The sequence below is a fragment of the Plecotus auritus genome, assembly GCF_963455305.1.
Source record: "Plecotus auritus genome assembly, chromosome: 4".
Classification (NCBI taxonomy): Eukaryota; Metazoa; Chordata; class Mammalia; order Chiroptera; family Vespertilionidae; genus Plecotus; species Plecotus auritus.
In genome coordinates this window covers 101801749-101820450 of record NC_137775.1, presented here as the reverse complement: position 1 = coordinate 101820450, position 18702 = coordinate 101801749, and the positions used below count along the sequence as shown (strand labels likewise).

The 18702-nt window shown below is 45.4% G+C and overlaps 1 long non-coding RNA gene across 2 annotated transcripts; it reads left to right on the top strand.

Annotated features, from left to right (window-relative positions):
* The first annotated feature begins 427 nt into the window (after window positions 1-427).
* On the top strand, window positions 428-7169 carry LOC308245719. 2 transcript variants are annotated; one of them, XR_013960313.1, is made up of 6 exons: window positions 672-826; window positions 1008-1046; window positions 1263-1300; window positions 1818-1989; window positions 2824-2982; window positions 6245-7169. It is a non-coding gene; the product is annotated as an uncharacterized lncRNA (long non-coding RNA). The 2 variants fall into 2 exon arrangements; XR_013960314.1 differs by lacking the exon at window positions 6245-7169 and having other exon boundaries at window positions 428-826; window positions 2824-3029.
* The last annotated feature ends 11533 nt before the right edge of the window (window positions 7170-18702 follow it).

The following is an 18702-nucleotide window of genomic DNA, read 5'->3' as shown; positions in this document are numbered from 1 at the left end:
GTCCAAGCAGGAGAGGCCAGGAGTAGCATCCTCACAAGGGGCAAGGGGGGCAGACAGAGAAACATCACATGGCCTCCCCCACGAGCCCGGACCAGGTCGGAGCCTGCGCCGCCCTAGACCCGAATCCAACCCGGACCTTCAGTGCGCAGGCTGACATCTACAGACCGGCCAGGGCTCGAATTACGTATTTTAAAGATGTGCAGTTTATTACAGCCAATTATGCCAGAAAAGTTTAAACAAGAAAAAAACATGACAGTAATGTGCCTGACAGGTCTGTGGGCTCCAGTGGGGCTGCTAATTCAGAGTTTGCTGCTCGTAGCGGGGTGACAGTCCCTGAGAGTGAGCGGACCCCAAACTGGGCCTGGTGAGGACGAGGAGGCGGGCGTCCCCGGCCCACCCGGAGGCCCCCCTGGCCCCGGTCCCCAGTGGAGCGCTCGCTGCGCGCGCACGCGGCGGCGCGGGCTGCCTCCCGCCTGGCCACTCAGGGCACCTGTTTTTTATTTTTCAAAATTCACAAAATATCTCTGAATATTTGCCCGGGAGAGTGTGAAACATTCACTGATAGCCTCTCTCACTTTATTTTATTCTTGTTTGGATGAACAATGGGGAAATGTCGCAGGTGGAAGCAGGCATTTAAGAGGACAGCTACTGCCGCCAGGCCCCGGCCTCACACCGCCATAAATAGCCGGGCCCCGGCGCCGTGGGTCTCTTTGTCTGGGGAACTGCTTTGTGGAGTCTGTGCGGGAAGTGCAGTGCCAACCTCCCACCAAGGGAGGGGATGTTGGCGGTGCGGCGCCCCGGCCATCTGTGCACGGCTCCCCGGCCGGTACTACGGGGCCCTGCTGGGGAGGGGACCGCAGTCTCGGGCTGAGCAGGATGAATCGCCATTACAGACTAGAGTTTCTGATGTCCGCGTGACGCCACTGCTTGGAACTAACCCAGTCCGGGGCATGGGGGACTCGGCTAGAGTCGTCCCGGCATTCGCTGCCTCATTGGTTTCTTTGTAGGCCCCGGATTCCCGCAGGCGGGTCTACCGTGCCTTGAGGGTAAGTGGTGTGCGAGACGGAATGGCTGCGGTCGCCGGTCGCCCGGGGTAGGACGGGGATGATGACTCCAGGTGACTCTGAGTGTCTCTCTGATGCCATCACCGCAGCGCGCTGACCACCTCCCCCCCCCAGGGCTGGATCCCTAGTACCTGGGGAGAAGTTGGTGGCCAGCAACCCTTATTAACCACTTATTCCTGTGTTTCATTTCTCCATTAGAGGCTTAAGGTGTCCACCGGTGTCATCCTTGAGGAAAGGTGAGTGGTAGGTGTGAGAACCCTCTAGCTTCCGCTCAGAGACCGTCCTATTGCATGGGGCTCTACGGAGCCTGCTGCTTTCTCGTGAACAAATGCAACAATGTATACATTTCATTTCATTTGGTGATTTTCCAAGGGACACTTTTTGGTTTGCATTTCTTTTGTGATGATTGCTTTTGAAAAATCTGTAACTCCCTATATTTTGTTTCTCCGCCACTTTTCCTACTCTCAAGTCCCCTACATTCTGTGCAGTTCTAATGTTATTTGCCCCTTCTTTACTTTCCCATCCCTGTGTCTTTGAATGTACTAGATCCCTTCCCAGAATGGCTTTCCCTGATCCAGGTTTCCCTAAATTGGGAATGATGATTTCTCAGACTAGAGTCTCTGATGCTGGTTCTGAAGTGAAAAATTAAGTTCTGACTCGTTTGGGGAACTCTGGATATTTGGGTCTCTGAGAAGAGCCAATGGGTGGGTCCTACCTCTGTCCTCACTGACTGCCCTGTTTTCATCTTTCTAGCATGCGTTCTGGAAGCCCAGCCAGGGCAGTGCCCTTTCAGAGATCCACCACTGACCTGGTGGACTGAGAGCCTGCGTAACTCCTGTTGGAGGGCTGGGATGCCTAGGTAATGCATGGTTCCTGCCACTTCAGGCTATGACAAGAGCCAGGGTCCTTCTCTCTGGCTACTATGGTGAGTCTGCTGGTTTTTCTTGCAACCCCAGAGTGGTAGTGATGACCTGGTTGGACTAGAGTCTCTGAGCATTTCTCTGAGGATCTTGGAAACCATCTGATCCACTCATACCATCTCCCTTTTCCACCCTGTGGCAGCTTCCCTGTCTGCCCAGCTTGATGTTTTTTTTTTTTTTTTTAACATATTTTATTGATATTTTACAGAGAGGAAGGGAGAGGGATAGAGAGCTAGAAACATCAATCAGCTGCCTCCTGCACACCTCCCACTGCACATGCCCCTGACCAGAATCGAACCCGGGACCCTTCAGTCCACAGGCCAACGCTCTATCCCCTGAGCCAAACCGGTTTCGGCCCAGCTTGATGTTTTTGATGGTAGTGTTATGCCCAGATTTCGTGATCCCCAAATACCACCAGGGAGCCGAGTCCGATGCAAAAGCAAAGAGCCTTTAATCAAGCTAGCTCGAGCTCAGTCACACACACACCCCCACTCACCACCCACCCCACCCCCCTTGCAGCCTCGAGGTGGAGAGAGAGAGAGAGAGAGCCCCAGGCCCCAAACACCCTCATTTATAGGGGGCCTGGGAGAGGTAGGAGGGGTGAGGTAGTGTGGCCTCCGCTGATTGGTTGGGGTTAGGTTGCACATGGGGCAGGGCGCAGCTTACTTTCCTCTTGCATTTCTATTGGCTAATTCAAAAGTGTGGGTTGGGCTCTTGGAGAGGTTCTGACTCCACAAGGTGGAGGACATGGAACAAAGGGAACATGGAGTCGGTCTTTCCCCGCCCTTTCAGTAGTTGCCTGTATGGTTCTAATACATGCTTTTTTAATGAAATTTCAGGGTTTTGCTCACTCAAAGGATGCTATCTGGTATTGGGCAGATCCTAGGAACTCCCATCTTTACTGCATTAGCCAGTGTGAGCAGCTGTCAACTTGCCTGAGGAAAATACTGCCTAGAAATTTGGGAACAAATATCAGTAGCTTTCACTTCTTTAAACAGGTATATGGCTTTATCAAAACTATTCCAATAAAACATATTAAAGCAAATGAAGTGGATTCTTTGGTCTCGGTTCGAAAAAGATTTCAGGATGTGAAAGGTAGTAACTACCAGTGAAGCAGTATTACAGTTGGCATCTAGCTCTACCTTTTTATAGGTATGTATGTACAAAAACTAAAACCAGATTGTGCCATACGTTAAAATTGATGTTAAGGATTTCTAGGTTGGCCACCATTGAATTCTAATGTACTAGATGCTATTAACAAGCACTTGGGGTTTTTATGATAATACTGACAGGTGCCTAATTTGCCTTTTTCCAACTTGGTTAAAACAGGTTGTCTAGATGTATTTTAAAAAAATATACTGGCCCTAGCTCGTTTGGCTCAGTGGATAGAGCATCAGCCTAGGGACTGAAGGGTTCCAGGTTCGATTCTGGTCAAGGGCACATGTCCTGGTTGTGTGCTTAATCCCCAGTAGGGGGCGTGCAGGAGGCAGCTGATCAATGATTCTCATCATTGATGTTTATCTCTCCCTCCCTTTCTCTGAAATAAAAAATATATATATACTGTTGGTTGCAGGGCATGGGGAGTTTAATAGGTTATAGTTTTACAGGATTAATAAAATTATGGAGAGGGTTGGTAGTGATGGGGTGGTCATTACTCATCAGTGGTCAGCAAACTCATTAGTCAGCAGAGGCGAATATCAACAGTACAACGATTGAATTTTCTTTTGAGAGCCAAATTTTTTAAACTTCTAACGCCACTTCAAAATAGAATCACGCAGGCCGTGATATTTTGTGGAAGAGCCACACTCAAGGGGCCAAAGAGCTGCATGTGGCTCGCGAGCCTCAGTTTGCCAACCACAGCTCTAGGTGGTAATTTTTTCATTTAACCCTCAGAGGAGTTGATACCTTTCCATGATTTTTAGAGAAGACTAGAAGGGAGTGGGGAGAGAAGAAACATCGATTTGCACCTTTCTCAGACAACCTGGGTGGGGATCCTGTAACCTGGGTAATTGCTCTTGATCTGGAATTGAACCCAGGACACCCTGGTGTGCAGGCCGATGTTCTAACCACTGTGCAGCACTGGTCAGGGCTCCAGGTGGTTATTTAAAAATCTATATTGATTTCAGAGAAGGAGAGAGAGAGACACATCAATGATCTCTCGTCATTGATTGGCTGCCTCCTGCACACCCCCTACTAGGGATCTAGCCCACAGCCTGGGCATGTGCCCGATGCTCAATCACTGAGCCCCGATGGCTGGGCTTGACTCATGTTTCAAAAATTCTTAACATTTCTAGATTGGTTCCCCACCACTTAAACTGATCAAAGATCTTTTCTATTCTTTATTTTTCTTAATCACTTTTGCTAGTTTTTCTTGAAATTGCCCTTTTACTCCTAGAGGGCAAGGTCACCCACACCCAGAGATAGAAAGTACCAGGATTCAAATTCCATTGTCACCCGTGTACCCAACCATCACCCATCTTCTGAGCATCAGTATTTCTTTTTCTCCCAATCAGAGGAAACCACCAGCTGAATTGTGGCTTTATCATTCCTTACCTGACTTGAAAAGATTTTGTATTGATTTTTTTAGAGGAAGGGAGAAAGAAACATCTACCATATATGAAACATTGGGTCGGTTGCCTCCTGCATGCCCCCTACTAGAGATGGAGCCTGCAACCCAGGCCTGTGCCCTGACCAGACTGGCAATTCTTTGGTTCATGGGAGGATGGCCAACCAAGTGAGCCACACTGGCCAGGGCCCCTGGCTGTTCTTGATGATTTTATTCTACATCCTTGATAGAATGTTTGGATTTATATCTTGAGTTTCATAAATATGGGTTGATTTTAGTTCTGTTGCAGCTGTTTTTCATAAGTCCATTTTTCTTTTTCATTTTGTTGGTTAATCCTCACCTGATGATATTTTTCCATTGATTTTTAGAGCGTGAAAGGGAGAGAGACATCAATTGGTTACCTCCTGCATGCACCCAACCAGGGCTGTGGAACCTGCAACCAAGGTTGCCTTGTTCAGAACCTAACCTGGGACCCTTCAGTCCATAGGCCGATGATCTATCCACTGAGCCAAACCGGCTCTGGCTCATAAGCACTTTCAGGGTGACTCTCACATGGGAAGTATAGTTAAGATTCTGGTGTCAGACTAAACACTTGACTGTAATTTTGGCTAAATTTACTTAGCTGCTCACAATTTCCTTATTTGTAAATGGATAAAACAGTACCTACTCTTACAGAGTTGTTAAAGATACGTAAATAAATTTCAAATAGCTTGTTAACACTTAGCCTAGTCTGCATCTTAGCCTTCACTAGCCCCTGGCTGGCATCTCTTAGATGCCCACTTCTTGTCCCTAGGCTCTGTTGGTTTCATTGCCCTAATTTCTTTGAGTTGATTCGAGAAAACCTCCACCCCAAGACCTTCTTTCTCCACCAGGTTCTATGAGTGGAACAACTTCAGAAGTAACCAGTCTCCCCCCACCCCACAGAGCAGATCTCCCCTAGCTCTCCTAGTATAGTTACTCTGAGCAGAGACTGGCCTAGCTCAGCCACCCAGACAGCAAACCTCCTGGGGCCTGGCCGCCTGTTTGATCCCAGGAATACTCACCAGTGCCCACCCCTCCAGAGACCTCCACCCTGCCAGTTGCTCTGGCTAGAACCCTGGGAGTCTGCTGGACTTGCATACTGGATCCAATTTATTAGCAAGTCATGTTGGCACTGCCTTGAAAATACCCAGATTAGACCACTTCTCAGACCTCCTGCTACTCCACTCTGCTGGGAGCCACCATGGACTCACCTAGATAGCCCGCCTACATGACCCCAATAGCTCCTCACGGGCTGGCTGCCACCCAGGACCCATGGCGGTCTATTTACACAATAGCCAGAGGGGTTCTTCCAAATCATGACTTGGGTCTTGTGCCAAAAATCCTAGTGAAAGCCAGTCTTTACAGGGACCATCCACCAAGGGCCCCTAGTCTAGCTCTTACCTCTGCCTTCATCTATCCACTGAGCATAGAGCCGGCAGCTGGTGGCTGCTCCTGTCTGGATCCAGGGAGTAGTCTTCCTGCAGCTAGGGTGAGCCTTGGTCTGTGGGGCAGATCCAAACTTGCGCTAAGGAAGTTTGTGAATATCATTTACTAGTTGTATTGATTAATGCGGATTTTGTAATCAAAGAAAACAGGATATTTCCAAGAGAAACATCAAAAGTGCTTTATTCAAGTAACGTCCATTGCTAGCTACACATTTCCCCATCTTTCAGGTAATTTGTGAATACCATCCCAATAGAACTTTTGAGGCAAACCATTCAGAGACCCAATTTTCTACTTCGTACGTTTGAAGTGCTGCTCAGAAAGTGTGTGTGCCATTGATCGGAACAAGTGGTAATCTGAAGGAGCAAGGTCTGGTGAATATAGCGGGTGGGTTAATACTTCCCAGGCAAGATCTTTTAACGTGTCTTTAACTGGTTTTGAAGTGTGTGATGGTGCGCCATCATGAAGCAAAATTACTTTGCCATGTCTTCTGGCACATTCTGGTCATTTCACGATCAAAGTGTGGTTCAAATTGATTATTTGTCAGTAGCGATCAGTATGAACGGTTTCACCTGGTTTTAGAAGCTCATAATACACCACACCTTCCTGATCCCACCAAACGCAGAGTATTGTCTTCTTTCCGAAGCGATTTGGCCTTGCAGTTGATGATGGTTGACCTGGATCAATCCATGATTTTGTGGGTTTGGGATTCTCAAAATAAATCCACTTTTCATCGCCAGACACAATTCGATGCAAAAAAGACTTTCTTTCGTGCCGTTGAAGCAACATTTTACTGATGACATTTTGGTTTTCCATTTGTCTTTCATTCAGTTGATGTGGCACCCATTTTTCTTCCTTTAAAATCTTTTCCATTGCTTGTAAACGATTGGAAATTGTTTGCTGAGCAACTTTGAATCTTTCTGCAAGTTGTTTTTGAGTTTGACACGCATCTTCATCCAATAATGCTTATAATTGTTGGTCTTCAAACTTTTTTGGTTGACCTGGAGTTCTTTGTCTTTCACATCGAAATCATCACTTTTAAAACGTTTATATCAGCATTCTCAAGTATCTTGAGATGGAACATGTTCACCATAAGCTTCCCGAAGTATATGATAACTTTTTCTTCAAAATAAAGTAATGAATTGAAACTTCCCGCAAATGCTCTTTTTGGCACGAAATTTAACATTTTTAAAGTGTAAAAATATCTATGATGTTAACACCTTCAGCAAATTTGACACATGAAATTTTGAAGCTTGCTGTCAATACAAAACAGCATACATATCAAATCGCATATATAGCAACATACATGTAACTCCAGCTATTGAAAAAAAATCCGCATTATTAACCGGTACACTTAGTAGATTGTGAAGAAATCCTGGAGGCGAGAAATAAACTGACCAACTGTTTTGGATATTACTTGTGGGAATGTGACTATATAAGTCCTGTGGAAAATCATTTGGCAATATCTTTTTATGAGGCAAAAATTTTTAAAATCCAGTGTTTCCACTTCTGGTAATACACCCTAATCAGACTCACGTGCATATACAGGGTTAATGTACAAAAAGCCCTTGCTAGCGAAAGAAAAGGAAGCTACTCAGACATTCTGCAGCAGGAAATTGATAGCGTGTCTCTTCATACAATACACCTCAGCAATGAAGTGCCCCTGCGGCAGTGGTGTGACTAACACACCAGCGCAGGTGAGTCTCAATGGGGACAGAAGGGCAGCCCACAGAAGGATACACGAGTATGTAATGTTTAAAAACATTTACAACGGAATAGTATATTAGAGAAGTATAGTAAAGGCAGAAACACATGTAGTGGTTACCTGGGCTGTAACACGGTAAGGGGGTGGGTAGGGAGACTGATGTAGTCACGGAGGTGTACTTGGAACTCCATGGGAGCTCATGACAATATTGTTAATATTTTTGTGTTTGAACTATTCAATATTTTTATTTTAGAGACATTGATTTGTTCTACTTATTTATGCATTCATAGGTTGATTTTTAAAATATATATTTTTATTGATTTTAAGGGAGAGAGAAACATTGATGTGAGAGTGAAACATTGATAGGCTGCCTCTTGCCTGCCCCCTGCCAGGGATCCAGCCACAACTCTGGCAAGTACTGCCCTGCTAGGGAATCAAACCAGCAACCTTTTAGTGCTCAGAGGGATGCCCAACTAACTGAGCCATTCTTGGCTGGCTATTGCCTGGCCAGTTATATATACTAATATATTTCAGAGCGGTAGAGGGAGAGAGAGAGAAACATCAGTGATGAGAGAGAATCATTGACTGGCTTGCACCCCACCCCGTCCCAACTAGGGATCAAGCCCCAAACCCGGGCAAGTGCCCTGACGGGGAATCTAACCATGACCTCCTAGTTCATAGGTCTACACTCAACCACTGAGCCATGCCAACCAGGCCATTGGTTGAATCTTGTATGTGCCCTGACGAGGGATCGAACCCACAACATTAGCATATCGGGACAATCGATTCTCTAACCAACTGAACTACCCAGCCAGGGCTGAAATATTTTTTTTGAATGTTTTAATTGATTTCAGAGAGAGAGAAAATCAGTGATGAGAGAGAATCATTGATTGGCTGCCTCTTGCATACCCCCTATTGGGAATTGAACCTGCAACCTGGGCATGTGCCCTGGCTTGGAATCAAACCGTTCCCTCCTAGTTCATAGGTCGATGCTCAACCACTGAGCCACACCAGCTGGGCTGAACTATTTCTTAATAATTTAAAAACATGGTTGGGAACCTGTGAATCCCAAAGGGCTGAACAAAGCCCAAAGCTAAGCCACCCCACAGGGACACTGCCTGGCTCCAGAGCTGGGGCTCCCTTGGAAGACAACTGTTTCCAAGGTGAGCCAGAATAAAAAACATGGGCTCATTCAGGCCCACAGGGACAAGTCAGCAGGCACAGTAACAGGTGATAAAAAACCTCAGAGAACCGAACTCTTGAAGGCTGAAGATAGTCTGATGTAAAGGGAAGAATTTAATCCATTGTGCAGGAACAGAGCATTATAAAAAAAGGCAGATTTGGCCAAAACCGGTTTGGCTCAGTGGATAGAGCGTCAGCCTGCGGACTGAAAGGTCCCGGGTTCGATTCCGGTCAAGGGCATGTAACTTGGTTGCGGGCACATCCCCAGTAGGAGGTGTGCAGGAGGCAGCTGATCGATGTTTCTAACTCTCTATCCCTCTTCCTTCCTCTCTGTAAAAAATCAATAAAATATATTTTTTTTAAAAAAAAGGCAGATTTGAAAAAGAAGCAAGTGAAGCAAATAGAAATTGTAGAATTGAAATAAACACATAACACAATATGTTAAATAACAGACAAGCATAAAGAAGTAGTGCATTAGAAAACATCATGTGGAGTAGAGAAAACATGAATAATATGGAAAGGGAGTTAACGAGGGGTGGGATGGGATGCTCTGGCCTTCAGCATTTTTTTGTGTAGAGCTGCCCTCACCTGCAATGGCACCATCTTTAGCTCTGCCCAGTGGCATATGTGGGCATCTGGCATTGAGCAGCTCTGTTAGTCTATTTTTAAATATATATATATATTTGTTGATTTCAGAGAGGAAGGGAGAGAGAGAGAAACATCAATGATGAGAGAGAATCATTGATCGGCTGCCTCCTGCACACCCCCTACTGTGGAACAAGCCCGCAACCCAGGCATGTGCCCTTGACTGGAATTGAACCCAGGACCCTTCAGTCCACAGGCTGACGCTCTAACCACTGAGCAAAACCAGCTAGGGCTGTTAGTCTATTTATTGTAGAACTTTCTCATCCATTAATATCCTACTTCATGATTGTGTTTAATTGTGTTATTTCCCAAAGAACAAGGAAACATTATTCTAAGTATCTGCTGACTTTTTAAAAAAATGTTTTTTATTAATTTCAGAGAGAGGCAGGGAGAGGGAGAGATAGAAACATCAATGATGAGAGAGAATCATTGATTGGCTTCCTCCTGCACATCCCCCACTGGGGATAAAGCCCACAATCTAGGCCTGTGCCCTGACTAGGAATTGAACCGTGACCTCCTGGTTCATAGGTCGACGCTCAACCACTGAGCGACACCATCTGGGCTCTGCTGACTCCTAAAATGTTAAACTATATTGCCCCCAGTCAGGTGAGCCTCAGGTGGAAGAGGGTCACATTCTTGGCTGGCTATTGCCTGCCATTAAATCATTAAATTCTAAAGAATGTAGTGCAGATAGAAATGTCAGCCAATTATCCCCAGTGTAATGCTGATGTCAGGCAATAAACAGGGAGCTATCTCTAAAGGGCCTGGCAACAAGGTGGAGCTACCCTGGATGGGGAGCCTCCCTCCTAGCAGAACATAGGAAGTGACTGCTCCCCCCTGGGTTGATTTCTCATAAAGGAGACTGAGCAAATACCATAAACAATTACTTTTTAGTAATTTTATTGTGAAACTTTTAAAACAGGAGAAGAGGGTCTTTCCTCTTCTGTGGCGCTGTGATCCCTCCCGTGGTGGGAGTTGCAGGCAGGACTCAGGGAGACCCAGGAAACCTAGAAATGTACTCAGTGGCCTTTGAGGATGTTAATGTGGAATTCACCAAGGAGGAGTGGGCTTTCTTGGATCCGACCCAGAAGACACTCTACACAGATGTGATGCTGGAAACTTTCTGGAACCTGGCATCAGTAGTTTATGATGCCTTTTCTAGCATGTATTTTAGAAGAAAAATGTGAAAACCATGACAGTGAGGATCAGTATGATCATCATGGGGTGAATCTTAGCAGTCATGTGGCAGAGAGACTGTACAAGGAAGCATGGTAGTCAATGGCTCAACCACTGAGCCACACCAGCCGGGCTGAACGAGGGATCGAACCCATAACCTTAGCATATCGGGACAGATTCCAAATCACAATGAAAAGAAGGAAACTCCGCCCTAACCAGTTTGGCTCAGTGGATAGAGCGTCAGCCTGCGGCCTGAAGAGTCCCAGGTTCGATTCCTGTCAAGGGCATGTACCTTGGTTGTGGGCACATCCCCAGTAGGAAGTGTGCAGGAGGCAGCTGATTGATATTTCTCTCTCATCGATGTTTCTAACTCTCTATCCCTCTCCCTTCCTCTCTGTAAAAAAATCAATTAAAATATATTTTTTTAAAAAAGAAGGAAACTCCTACTGAAATATAACAACCTAAATCCAGGTTGTGTAGGCAAATCTCCATGTGTTATTTATCCTTTAACAACCTCCTGAGCTCTCACATTGGACTCAAACTATACCTGTGTCAGGAATATGAAGAAAACCCTTATAAATGTAAGGAACGTGAGAAAGCTTTCAAGCATCACCAACATATTCAACTTCCTTTAGAAATCATGAAAGAACGCATATTGGTGGGAAACCGTCTGAGTGTAAGCAGTGTGGGAAAGGCTTTAGTCATCTCATTTATTTTTTAAACTTCACAAATACACTCATAGTGGAGAGAAACCATATCAAAGTAAGCAACGTGGCAAAGCTTTCAGTTCTCCCAACTGCTCTCAAGAAAATGAAAGACACACTGGAGAAAAGCCCTATCAAGGTAGGAAATCTGGCAAAGCTTTCAGTTCCACTGCTCTTAGAAATCATGAAAGAATGCATACTGGGGAGAAATCCTATGAATGTAAGCAATGTGGGAAAGCCTTCATTTCTCTCAGCTCTCTGGGAACACATAAAAGAAATCATGATGGAAAGAAGCCTCATGAATGTAAGGAATGTGGTAAAACTTTCCTTTATCCCTCTTTCCTTAGAATTCATGAAAGAATGCATACTGGAGAAAACCCTATGAATGTAGCCACTGTGGTAAAGCTTTCTCTTATCCAACTTCCCTCCAACGTCATGAAAGAACTCATAATAAAGAAAAACCCTATTTCCCTAACCGGTTTGGCTCAGTGGATAGAGTGTCGGCCTGTGGACTCAAGGGTCCCAGGTTCGATTCCGTTCAAGGGCATGGACCTTGGTTGCAGGCACTTCCCCAGTGGGGAGGGGGCAGGATGAAGCTGATCGATGTTTCTCTCTCATCGACGTTTCTAACTCTCTATCCCTCTCCCTTCCTCTCTGTAAAAAATCAATAAAATATATTTTTTTTAAAAAAGAAAAACCCTATCAATGTAAGTAGTGGGAAAACCTTCCTTTGTCAAAAGTCTTATTGAGAGCATGAAAGAACACAATGTGGAGAAAAGTCCTATGAATGTAGGCAATGTGGGAAAGCTTTCGGATAGTCCACTTCTCTTCAAAATCATGAAAGAGTGCATACTGGGAAGAAACCCTATGAATGTAAGCAATGTGGAAAAACCTTCAGTTGGCTCACATCTTCAAAGACATAAAATAACTCATGGTGGAAAGAAGCCTTGTGAAGAAGGAATGAGGTAAACCTTTTATCCCTTTTCTCTTAGATATCATGAAATGTATATGGGGAAGAAACCCTATGAATGAAAGCCATGTGGGAAAGCCTTTATTCATCCCAGTTCACAAAAACACTCACAGTGGAGAGAAACCATCTATACTAATAATAGCCTAGGGCCATCACGAGTGGATGGACGACTGAACACCTGGGTCCCGGTGGCGGCGGCGGCGGAAGTCAGGCCTGGATCCATCACCAGCTAGAAGGCATCTCAGGGTGAGGACCATCACCTCAGCCAGAACTCAAGATGGTCACCTTGCCTGGCCTGGCCCCTCCTCAGAGGCAGCCCTTTCCTCCATGTACACTGCAGAGGACAGACAGGGATGCCTAAGAGCTTGGGGCCATGGTGCCCATCCCTACCCTACTCCCCCGGCCTCCTTCACCTGTGGCCCCCACAGAAAGGTATGTATGAGAGCCCTTCCCCTGCTACCTCTCACCACTGTCTCCAGCCATCCCTCAGCACACAGGCATATGGCTTTCAAACTTGCCCCTCCCCCTTCCTCTCACCCACTTCCAGGGCCTCTGCTCTGGGTGGGGCCTTTGGAATCCAGGGCTTTGGGGTTTTACAACAGAGCGGGGTGGGAAAGGGTAAACAGCACCAAAGATGGCTGATATGGCCACCCACCTCTGCCTCAGCTTGACCAATTAGTTCAGCCTCAGAACATGGCACTCAGAGGGTATCCCTACTTCCCCAGCAATGGCTCTAGGGCCTCAGCCCCAGTGCCAACCTCCTCTCCCCCTTGGCCCTCCCCACAGCCGGTGCTTGCTGCCTTAGTTAACCACCCCTTCCTTCCCTGTTCCTACAAAGGAGGCTGCATCTTTGTATGTTATATTCATATAAACTTCGTAATGTTTGGGGGAAAAAACCAAAAAACAAAACAATGACCAAGAGAATGCCGCAGTCAACGTCCGGAGTCCGGTTCAGGAGAATGGAGAGAAGGAAGAATTCCATAAGTTGGCCAATGCGAAGATATTTCTGAGTGACTGCCTGGCATGTGACAGTTGTGTGACCACAGAGGAAGGGGTCCAAGTTTCTCAGCAGAACACCAAGGACTTCTTCCGGGTTCTGAACCTTTGCTTTGGTTTACAGAATTCCCTGTGCCCCATCTGCTGGCTCCCTCCCTCTGAGGGGCGCTGTCATCGTCACATGGGTGCAACTAGAATATTGTATCTCGAGAGGATTGCCCCGATGTACGTATCCTTTTATCTGACGATGAAAACATTCCAAAGAACAAGAATGGAGACAGACTACTGTCCTTTAGGCTTAAAAAACCCCAGAAGTGTCCTGCAAAGAGCTGAGACTGGGTTCTTTCCACGCGCCTCAGAGAGATTGGATGAGGAAATGGCCCGGTTTGGCCCTGACTTTACCCACTTATGTTACTCTTGAAGGTGTCTTTGCCACAATATGAATAAACTGCCACCTTTTGGAATAGGGGCTCATACGGAAGTCTGCATTCCCAACTTTTCTTGAAACAGATCTATGTTCTGCAGCTGTGGCCACCGTCCTGAGACCAGGTCCTGTCACTGGGAATCAGGGGACACTGGAGTGGGAACCACCCCACTCCGCCGTGCCCTTTTACATTCAGGGATTGAGCTGAACTCACTTTAGGGGAGGCCTGGCAAGGGTGACAGGTGTCTCAGATGGAAGGATGGAGAATGGAGAGGCAGACACCCTGCTCAGTCCCTCCCTGGGTGGGGTCAGGCAGATGAAGATAATTGACCCGTGGGGTGAGATAGTGTCCATCTCTCACCCCGTGGGCCCGGCAACTCCCCTCAGCTCCAGGCAGCCCTCTGCGTTCCACGACAGTGTGCTCTGCCCTCATATGCTGCTCGCCCTAAGTGAGAAGGAAGAGAGCAGTTGGCCCATAGACAACTACACAGAAATATAGGGCTCATGGCTGGCAAGCACAGTGGCGGTGGCGGGAGCCTCTCCTACCTCTGTGGCAGCGCTAAGGAGCAGTGAGCCGAGTGGTTAGGAGCAGCAAGCAGGTGGGCGGTAAGGAGACAGGGGTCCCGGACTGTGAGAGGGATTTCCAACTGTTGGCTTAGGCCCATTCCCCAGGGGAACGGGCCTAAGATGGCAGGCAGACATCCCCTGAGGGGTCCTGGACTGTGAGAGGGTGCAGGCCGGGCTGAGGGACACCCCCCCACCCCGCCCCAGTGCACAAATTTCATGCATCAGACCTCTAGTAATAAATGAAAGAACTCACACAGAAATATAAGCCCTATCATGTAAAGGTTGTAGAAAAACCTTTGACCATCCTAGTTCTTTTTTTTTAATCCTCACCTGAGGATATTTTTCCATCGAGAGAGTGGAAGACAGAGAACAATATTGATTTGAGAGAAACACATCAATTGGTTGTCTCCTGCACACATCCAGACATGAAAGCACACACAGGTGAGAAAAGCTCTGTGAATGTAAGGAATGTGGTAAAGCTTTCAGTTTTTCCAAGTCTCTTAGGAAGCATGGAAGAACACATACTGGGGAAAAACCTTCCGTTGTACCTCACATCTTCAAATATATAAAAGAACTCATGATGGAAAGCAGCCTCATGAATAAGGAATGGCGTAAACCTTTTTGCCATCCCTTTTCTCTTAAATATCACGAAATGCATACTGGGAAGAAACCCTATGAATGCAAGCTATGTGGGAAAGCCTTTATTCATCCCAGTTCCCTTCAAATTCACAAAAATACTCAGTGAAGAGAAACCACATCAATGCAAGGAATGTGGCGAAGACTTCAAGTTCCAACTAGTTTTTTCAGACACGTGAAAACAAAATCTGTCAATAAATTGTTAATGTAAAGAATAGCAAAGAGCCTTCATCTATCTCTCAGCTGTGCCATCATGTATGATTATCCATATTGGGGGTGGACCCTAGAAATGTAAGAGGGTTAGAAAGCATTCATTTCTTCCAGTTTATTATAAAGGATGAAAGAACCAGGAGCCTTTGGACATCCTAGTTCTTTACAAAATCATGAAGGGACTCACACCCAAGAGTAAGCGTATGAACATAAGGAATGTGGGAGAGCCTTTCTTGGACGTGTGAGAATGCACCTGGAGAAATAGTGCATACATGTAGCGAAGGTGGGAAAGCCTTCAGCTGTCCCTCTTCCTTGGGAAGGTCATGAAAAAGCTCAAAGTGGAGAATTGTTTTGGATGTAAAAATGTAGGAAAACGCCCTAACCGGTTTGGCTCAGTGGATAGAGCGTCGGCCTGTGGACTGAAGGGTCCCGGGTTCGATTCTGGTCGGGGGCATGTGCCTTGGTTGCGGGCACATCCCCAGTGGGAGGTGTGCAGGAGGCAGCTGATCGATGTCCCTCTCTCATCAATGTTTCTAACTCTCTATCCCTCTCCCTTCCTCTCTGTAAAAAATCAATAAAATATATTTAAAAAAAATGTAGGAAAACCTTCAAGTTGCCTCATATCCCTACAATACCATGTGAGAATGTACACTGTATAATTGACAATTAAAACAAACTTTAAAATCTTAACAAATACTTTCAAAGTAGCTTGAAAACTACACTTAAAAAATCCTATTAGTGTAACTTACTTGTACATGTAAGCCTGTTGCAAATTAAGTCATATACTCCCCAAAACTCACAGCATTAAAGAAGTTCTATAAACTTTTGACATATTTGTTCATTATCAGTGCTCATTCTTTGTTTGTTAGTTTTTTAAATCACTTTTTTGGAGTGAGGAAGGGAGAGAGAGAGGAGTAGAGAGAAACATCCATGTGAGAGGGAAACATAGATGGGTTGTCTTCCCATGTGCCTGACCAGGGACCGAACCTGCTACCCAGTAATGTGCCCTGACAGGTATTGAGTGAATAGGCCCTACACACATATGTATTCTTTTTTAATTTTTCAATTGCACTTGAAATTCACTATTATTTTAATTAATAAGTATTTTCCATATATTTGTACTTACACACAGTTCACTGTAGAGTCCCATGTGAATTATTTTCATGTTTGGTTTTTGTGTTGCTTTTGGCTGGGAATTGTGCTATGCAGTTTACATTAAAAAGAGAACATTTTAGTTTGTGTTTCTCAATCTTTGTCCTGCCAGCCAAGAATATCCTCAAACTGCCAGCCACTGCTTCACTTCCTTCGATGTTGGGTGGAAGCTTTACAGTTGTTCAGAATTCAACATTAAAGATCCAGCAAGGCTGGCTTTTCCTGCGAGCCCGTGGGTGTCCACCAGCCAACAAATGCGACTGTCATGGCTGAGGCTGTTTTCTGCAGGGTCCGCACTGTTATCTAGCTTGCATTTGCATGAGGTCTAATTTGACTAGTAATCATCTTGTCCTGTTGGTACTACTGAGACTGTGATTCAATCCCGCTGTGCCAGCTGCGATGGTGCAGTGCCAAGGAGCCCCGTGACAGTTTGTTCTTGTACCACCCTCTGCCTTGAGGGCTCTGAGCCAGTCCTTCCATGTGAGAATTGGCACCTTCCTCATTCCAGGCAGACTCCGGTGTCTGCTGTCACTCAGAGCTCAGCCTGATCGCTCAATGTTTTCAGTTATCTTTGGTTGTATGTGGTTAGAATTATGTGTACCTTTTCCCTCTCATCAATGCTTCTGTACTTTTAAAGAAATATTAACTGTTTGCCAAGCACTCTTATGCTAATAGCTTTTGCATTTTATTATTTACTAAGGATATATTGAAATATCCCATTGTAATTATGTATTTTCAGATCAACATGTAATCTTTTCCACTTAATCATACAATCTGAGTCACAATTATCATGTGTGTATAAATTCAGACATGTTTTCTCAGGGAAATTATATTGTTTATATTTATTTGGAAAAAAATGGGAGAAGAGTATAAAGAATACCCATATACCCACCACCTAAATCCAACACTTGCCAAAAATTTCCATATTTGAAAATATAGCAGCCTTGGCTCAGTGGTTAGAGCGTCGACCCTCGCACTGAAGGGTCTCAGGTTCTATGCCTGTTCAAAGGCGTATACCTGGGTTACCTGTGTTGCAGGTTCGATCCCCGACCCCAGTCAGGGTGCCTGCCAGAGGCAACCAATCAATGTGTCTCTTTCACATCTCTTTCTCTGTCTCTCTCTGTCTCTCTTTCTCTCTCTGCCTCCCCCCTCAATTCCACTGTCTCTAAAAATCACTGGATCCAGAGACATAGAAGCATGGAACAGACTGTGGAATCTGAGGGAAGGCGGGGGTGGGTGGGAAGAGATCAACCGAAGAACTTGTGTGCATATATGCATATATACATATAATCCGTGGGCACAGACAATAGGGTGGTGAAGGCCTGGGATGGGGGATGCGGGTGGGCTAGAAGTGGTCAGGGGGGAAAGGGAGACACATGTAATACTTTCAACAATAAAGATTTAATTAAAAAAATAAAAATCGATCAGCTGGCATGGCTCGGTGGTTGAATGTTCACTGAGCCAAACCAACTAGGGCATCTCTCTCTCTCTCTCTTTTTTTTTTTTAATAAATCTTTATTCAGATTATTACAATTGTTTCTCCTTTTTCCCCCCACAGCTCCCCTCCACCCGGTTCCCACCCCACCTTCTGCCCTTACCTCCTCCCCACTGTCCTTATCCATAGGTGTATGATTTTTGTCCAGTCTCTTCGTGAACGCCCCCATACCCCTTTCCCCCTAGAATTGTCAGTCCACTCCCTTTCTATGCCCCTGATTCTATTATATTCACCAGATTATTCTGTTCCTCAGGTTTTTAATTCACTTGATTTTTAGGTTCACTTGTTGATAGATATGTATTTGTTGTTCATAATTTTTTTCTTTACTTTTTTCTTCTTCCTCCTCTTCTTAAAGAATACCCTTCAGCATTTCATGTAATCCTGGTTTGGTGGTGATGAACTCCTTTAGCTTTTTCTTATCTGTGAAGCTCTTTATCTGACCTTCAATTCTGAATGATAGTTTTGCTGGGTAGAGTAATCTTGGTTGTAGGTTCTTGCTATTCATCACTTTGAAAATTTCTTGCCACTCCCTTCTGGCCTGCATAGTTTCTGTTGAGAAATCAGCTGACAGTCATATGGGTGCTCCCTTGTAGGTAATTAACTGTTTCTCTTGCTGCTTTTAATATTCTCTCTGTCTTTTGCTCTTGGCATTTTAATTATGATGTGTCTTGGTGTGGTCCTCTTTGGATTCCTTTTGTTTGGGGTTTTGTGTGCTTCCTGGACTTGTAAGTCTATTTCTTTCACCAGGTGGGGGAAGTTTTCAGTCATTATTTCTTCAAATAGGTTTTCAGTATCTTGCTCTCTCTTTTCTTCTGGCACCCCCATA